The following is a 7,192-nucleotide window of genomic DNA, read 5'->3' as shown; positions in this document are numbered from 1 at the left end:
TCCCGACTTCCGGTTTCTCTCACGTGACCTATTGCCTCGACCCGCTTTCTCTCACGTGACTTCCCACCAACCCACCCCCTCAAAAGAGGCGGGCCAAGGTTGACACGTGTCTTAGGCAGGAAGTTGGCGCCGAGAGGCTCCCCGAAGCGCTTTTTTCATTTTGGTTCCCCTCGGTCTCTTGAAGAAGAGCTCCCCTGAAAAGCGCAGCAACCCTCTGCCCGCCTCGACACCCTATTACGTGGGTAAGGGAAAAGGGCGGGGGGAAGAAACGGAACCGCTGAAGCACTTCCGCCCATTCTTGCAAGACTTCCAATTTGTAGAAGGAAGTAAAAGCGCTCAAAATGGCGGCCCGACGAAAACCCGGGCGGGGGAAGTAAGGAAACATTCGCCAACTCTAATAGGATAGGTCTTGTGCCACATAGGTCTTGTACGCTACTAAATAGCCGGCGCAGCTTCCGAACAAGCAGTGGTCTTTACGACACGTACGTCCCTCAGGACCTGCTCACCCTTCGCCACAAAGGAAAAGCCAGTTCGCATCGTTTCTGCATCCTTTGAGCACAAATAATAAACCAACCAAGGATGCTGTGGTACCTTCAGGTACGGAGGTACCGACATCTACATAACGTCAAAGGTTGTTGTGACCTAGCCTGTTGTCAGTTGCATGTTTCTGTCCGACAAATAAGCCTCCCCGACTAACCTAAGCAGGATAAGGATTCACATGTACTCCAGCTCCTTGTAGAAATGGTGGGATAAATAACCCTCTAATAATGGCACCAGCTAGAGCAATTTACTCCAACCAGGCGCCGCGCTCACACTTCTCGGTTACAACTGCCATCACTATTAACCACGGCCACCCTTACTGCGACTGATGGGAACTGGAGTCTTACCATCTGGAGCAAATCAGGTTTGGGACTACTCCCCCTCCCCGGCAATTGGCATGATACGGCCGCCTTTCCCTGGCCCACCCCTTTTTGCTAAGAGTAGCCTTGTCCATGTTGCTTGAAATGAGAGTTGGACAGGGTCGACTGGCATAAGTTAAAACAGCCATCCACATCGTCGGAACAGGAAGGACATGTCCACAAAACTTTTACAGAAGTCTCCCCCCCCCCCGACTATGTTGTATGACCGAAAAAGGCACAGCACTACGAATGCTAGATGACATATAATTAATGGGGATTTTAAGTAGTTTCTTCATTGGCAATTTCCCCCAGAGGTGGGAGGGAAGGGGCAAGATTTTTCTCAATTCCAATGATCACACAAGTCCTGTTCTATAACTGACTACAGATTAGTTGATATCTATGAATGAATCAAAAGCAATCCCTTCTGAAATCAGAGGTATATATAAAATGCAACCGTATTTTATCCAAATTACCACTCTGCTTACACCATTTGAGCAGTAGGCCTAGCATAAATACTTGCTATTCAGTGAAGACAAACTCCAACGGCTGGAACACTTTTTACTTGTCGTTCCTGCTAGACAGCAATAAATTAGTCTATCTACCATTACAAGCCCATTCTGAAGATCTGATATTAAAGATTAGGCAAACATCCATCTTCTACTTATCAGATGTAAAAAAGCACCGTCAAATGTACAGGAGCTAAGCTCACCTTGCCTATTTGTCTCCTTCATTCCCATAGTATCTCATGGAGATGTTTTCATTTAAGCACTTTACCCAGGATCAGTGTTAAATTCTTGAACAAATTAATCTACATTTGACTTTAAATATGACAAAAATGGTTTCTGTGCACATAAAAAATTCTCCTCTATAATCCCAATAACGTCAGCAATGCTGGTGTTGAGTTTGTGATATGGCAGTTATAGCTGCAGTTCTCCAGACTATGCTGTTACAGAAATTTAGAACCCTTGCATTGACCCTTGACTGAGAATCTGAGACTCCATTTGAATTTAAAATAACCATTTAAACAAAATGCAATTATAAAAAACTAGCATTTCAATAGTAATGGTGTAGATGTGGAAAATGTTCTACAACAAAGGTTCTCAAATGTTATACTCCCAGGCCCCACTTGCAATGACTAATTGCTAAGGCCCAGCAATCACAGAATAGTGGTGAGCAGAGTTAATCACAAAATGTTGGCAGCACTTGACATAATCAGATGGCAATCAGACATAATTTTCCAAAGTTATCAAATCCATCTTTGTAAATATCTAAATTCTTTGCCATGGAATTTTCCTTGTGGCAACAAGCTCCACAGCTCATTTTCCGCAAGTTAAGTACAGACTTAACTACAGGCTATTATGACAGCCTCCCCTCAGTTTGCTGATCCTGAGGCTCTGGAGGTCTTTTCATATTTCTCCCTTCTCACCCACACATCTGTTATTTTTACTCACCTATAACTTTTTCCTTTCACTCAACTCAGATCACCACACAAATTACAAGTTTTATTCATCACTCCTTTTACATTTGTTTCTTCCTGTTATAATAGCTTCTTATCCACTTGTTTCTTTCCCAGTTTATTTAATATGGAAAATAACAAACATTAATATTTTTATTAACATGTTTGGAGACACCAGACTTCTCCGTCTCCCAACCAATTATACGTCTCCAATTATCTTTGAAGATAACTGAAATATAAAGAAATTGCAGACTATTCTCTTATCAGCAGATCCTAGGGCAGAGGCATAGATAGGGGGACGGGGCGCAAATAGGCACCACACCACAGGGGGCAGCACTTACCCAGGGACCTGACCTGCAGTGTGCCCGAGCCACATCTCTCCTGGGAGTGACGTGGTGGCTCTAGCACCTGCAGGCTCCACGCTGCCCAAAAAGGCAGCATGGGGCTTGCGTCTGCCCACAGCTTCCCCCTCAGCAGCCCTACAGCTGAGGGGGAGGCAGCAGCAGACTAGAGTGGTTCTATTGTTATTTGAAGAATGTAGTACCAGGATGCAATTTAGGGTTGGTAACCTGCCCCATTAGTAATTGGGGAAAAGTAATTCCTCCCCCCTTTAGATTGCTATTCAAAACAGCATACTACTGCTTTGTCTAAGATTACTTTCTTGAGGAATTTATAAAGTTGATTCTTTTGCACGTTTTTTATTTTCTTTATGTATATTGTTCTGATTGAGTTTTGTATGACTCTTATAATATGTATCATGTTCTATGATTTGCGTATTTTGCATACTTTTTAAATGATCATATCCAGACTTCTGCTTCTAGAACATTGTACTCTTGGCCTGAGCTTCCTCTTCCTTAAAAATCGTTTCTGGGATTGAGGGACTTCTCAAGAATAGTGTGAGGCACTGTGAAAGGATGTAAGGGGAAAGAAACTAGGAAACAGTACACACATATACTTCCATTTGCAGAAGAGGCTCAAATCCAGTGGAGGCTTCACCAAACAAAGGGAGGAATCCAATTGGTCCTCCTAGAAGTATTGCTCCAGTGGGAGGCATCCATAAATAGAGGAGGCAATTTTTGCCAACTCCCCCTGCAGTCTGCCCACCCCCATCTGTTCTGGAGGAATAAGCAGCTTTGAATCAAGCCTTGTGTACTTGCTTACCTGTAATCCTTTGCCTGAGCCACGCATCCAGAACAGCAGAGAATCGTGCCACCATCTTCAGGCAATTCTCTTATTTAAATATTAGAATAACATGCCTCTTTATATATAATGAAGCTATTTCATTTCATTTAAGTTGAGCAATGTCCCAAAAGGAATGCTGTGTTCCAACAATTCTTATTAGTTCAGTTCTTCCTTTACTACATGTTTTCAGAGAATTCCAAACATGTAATATTTTCAGAAAGCAGAACCCTCCTCCTTTTATCCTAAAGTTTTGCTGGAAGGGGGCTTTCATCCAGTGATATAATGGCTACAAAAATGAGTAGTTTTATTGGCACACTAAGTGGCAGCACAGTTGTACTCAGGTCACTGGCAAAGACCTCTGTTTTAGCAGCCACAACTTTATGTGCAAGATGAAGACTGCAGCATCCAGCCAGTCACCTTCAGCTTTTATCCTCTAATCTCAGAACAAAGCCAGTGTAGAAGACCCCTGTTGGGTCAGTTTCAGAATTGCAAAGTTAGAGAAGCTTCACATTTCTGCAAACAGCCTATGCAATCTCTTTACTCGATCAAAGGTTACTTAACATATTACGAACATATTACTATTCAATTTGTACAAGATTCACATTTTGGTTTTCAAGCCAGGGTGTGTTTAGCTTGTACTGTAATATGAAATGTTTACAACTACCTCTCCAATCTACTTCATATAACATAACTGAATATGAAAAGCATATGTACAGGGAATGTAAAATATACAGAAAAGCTTTTTGAAGCTTTCCAAAGGAATTATCTTTGTTTATAGACAAAAGGGAATTTCACAATGCCTTTAAGGCACTTCTGTTCTCTTCTCTTTTCAGCAACTGAACTAGTTGTCAGCTCAAGTCACTTTCTATAAAAAAAGTCTATCAAATGTACATACCCCTGCTTATTTATTTTCTCCAGTCCTCACCAGAAATATTGCTATCAGCTTTACTTACGCTGAATGGCATTCTATGCAAAGCTGGGAATAATTATGTCAACACAAGTTCATGGGAAATAGTCTGTATCTTAAAGAGAAAAATTAAGTTGTAGTAATAACTAGCATAAACTATCTTCATCAGTTCTGGAACATATGTAGACTCATTAGCATAAGCTAGCACAGAACTGAATATCGCCAGAATTTCTGCTACAACGTAGCAGTAAATCTGTGTTACCATGCCAATATAATGTATGATATCCATATAAGCATCATGTCCCAATAACTTCACTAAAGCTTGATGTAGTCTGTAACATCAACACCTAAAGTGACCAATCAAAGATAATCTAAAATCATGATTCAGCACCTTTAGTTTCTAATTGTGAAAGCTTATCCCCTTCACATATTGTTTTAAAATTTTCAATGTTAACATTTCTTTTTAAAATATCGTTTTTCACAATACAAGTTTCCACATGCATTTTACTGTCGCTTTGTCATTATAATGCTAAAAAAACTGCACCAATGTCAGAACAGTGCAAATAATATTTAATTGTAAAAGTCATAATGGCTTGAATTCATCATTATTTAAGAACACTGTCAAGATTCTGGTACTTATTTACTCACCATTGCTTTACAAACTATACAGACCACTTCCAGTCAATTTTAACATGCACCCCCACAACCCAACAATTTTTACAGCTGAAATTGAGGACCATCTGACCTCAATTTTATCTTGCATATTGTCAAATTTCATTTTGCATTTGCATTGACTGAGTACACAATTCTGAAAAACGCCAATTTTTTAATTTCCCTTCTTCCCCAAGCCAAAACTAGTGATGCTTGAAAGCCCAAAAGAAGTTTGTTTTCCAGCAATGGGAGAAATGTGGAAGATTTAGTCAGAAGGTTTCTCCCTCTTCCTACACCTCCATTAGATATCAGATCAAATTTGGCATAAACACCTTGACAGTGTTCTTCATAAGACTATGACAGTAAAGATGCCAGTTGGCACAACAGCCTCATTGAAGGGAGCATTTAAACCTCCTTGGCACTGGGACTGCCAGCACCAAGGATTACAATATAATCAAAGTTGTATTTAAGGCTACATTTAGCAAACCTACGTTCCATAAGCCTCATCCTATCAAGTTTAAGATTTCAGAAGCTGATGCAACACTCATGTTTCTTACTCAAATATGGAAAGTAGAACTTTACCATGGGCAGTATATGAAACTGTGGCAGCAGGTGTCTCATTAAGCAGTGACTTTTTACCATCCAGCCACTTAAGTTTCTTCTTATCTAGCAAGGCACATTTACATATTCCCATGAATACTTGACAAATTTTAAATTACACTTTATGTCCCAGCTATCCCAGTAATTGACATACAATATACTAAAATGATTTATTAAGGTAACAAAAATTCAATTAATGTGAGAGACAGACTACTGGAAACCACTATTCTAAAAAATGTAAATACAAGTAAACATACTGAAATGTGTGCGCACGAGTTTTTAAACCAGAAGATTTCTGCACTAACACACATTTATATTAATGACACATAAAAAAAATAAAAACTTTATTACAAAAATAAGTTACACTTGCCTCCAGCTTACAGTATAAAACAATTTTATTTGCAGGAATGCAAAATGATTGTTTGCAATGAGCATTTAACATATGACATCTATTTTTGTTAATTTTTTTCATTTACTGGGGAACTGGTGTGTATAAAACCTTAATTCGGTGTCTCAGTTCTTATTGTGGTGCCTACGGGTATGTAACAACTGCAGTATCCCTTTGGGAAGGGTATAAGGGAAGCTCTTTCTGCCAAGCCCATATTAAATCATAGTTTTATTTATCTTACCTATGCATATTTAGACTTGACAGAACTTTTTGGAAGGGTGATTCAATAGAGGATGCTTCACCACTTAACACTCACTGTCATCAAGGTGCTTTAGAAAATTAAAACATAGCACAAATGATTGTATTCTACTCTACAGGTTATCATGATCTGCATAAAGAGAAAATGGAAAGCTGATCTGCTTGTTTTTACAGCAATCAGCAATAAGAAATGCACTAATGAGAAAACATACCTTTACCTAAAAAGCTAAACTACAGCCATATACTATCTTCTATGATTTATGAAAAACTTCAAAATATCCAAATGTCAGGCTTCACTGTACAGTTGTCAGTTTTAGTCTGACCTTTTATAAAGGGACACTGCAGTATTTAGTACAAGTTGCTGATGCACTTTTTTAACATTTGATGTCTTACAAAAAGTAACATCTTGCTAAACTATTATACATCCAAATAACTACAATATCTGAAGAAGCAAGGCTGCTTTTTCAGCCACAAAATACGACAAAAACAAGGCCTGTTATGATGAACAGGAGGGATTCTTTTACAAAGCCTCTGAAATTAAAGGCAACTAAGAATGTTACATTTGGTATATATTTTACCCTCGTGTCATAATTAAACAAGCCTTGATTTTATCTACAAAAAATTTCTATGTACAGTACAGATAGGGTATAGTTCAATCCTCTGCTACTGAGGTAGTTAACCAACCCTTTAAAAAAGGTTCTGAAAAGAACCACTATCTGGAATGCCTGACTAACCAGCTCTGATGATTACACCTGAAACTGCTGTATCTGAACACATTTCAAAGTGATTACGATATAGACAACCATGATTAACCCTTCATGAGCAGAAATAAAAAGTTAAGGATGCCAATT

General features: G+C 39.1%; 1 protein-coding gene across 5 annotated transcripts in view; it reads right to left on the bottom strand.

Moving 5' to 3' along the window:
• Nucleotides 1–4,993: 4,993 nt before the first annotated feature.
• SYNCRIP (synaptotagmin binding cytoplasmic RNA interacting protein) overlaps nt 4,994–7,192 on the bottom strand; it is a 20,147-nt gene continuing 17,948 nt past the window's right edge. For all 5 annotated transcript variants that reach the window (XM_079970463.1, XM_079970464.1, XM_079970465.1 and 2 more), the window contains exon 12: nt 4,994–7,192. This exon is cut by the window's right edge. The gene's annotated coding sequence lies outside the window, so the exon portion shown is untranslated.

Source organism: Podarcis cretensis (assembly GCF_951804945.1).
Source record: "Podarcis cretensis genome assembly, chromosome: 3".
NCBI classification, from domain to species: domain Eukaryota; kingdom Metazoa; phylum Chordata; class Lepidosauria; order Squamata; family Lacertidae; genus Podarcis; species Podarcis cretensis.
This window is presented reverse-complemented; position numbering and strand designations above follow the sequence as displayed.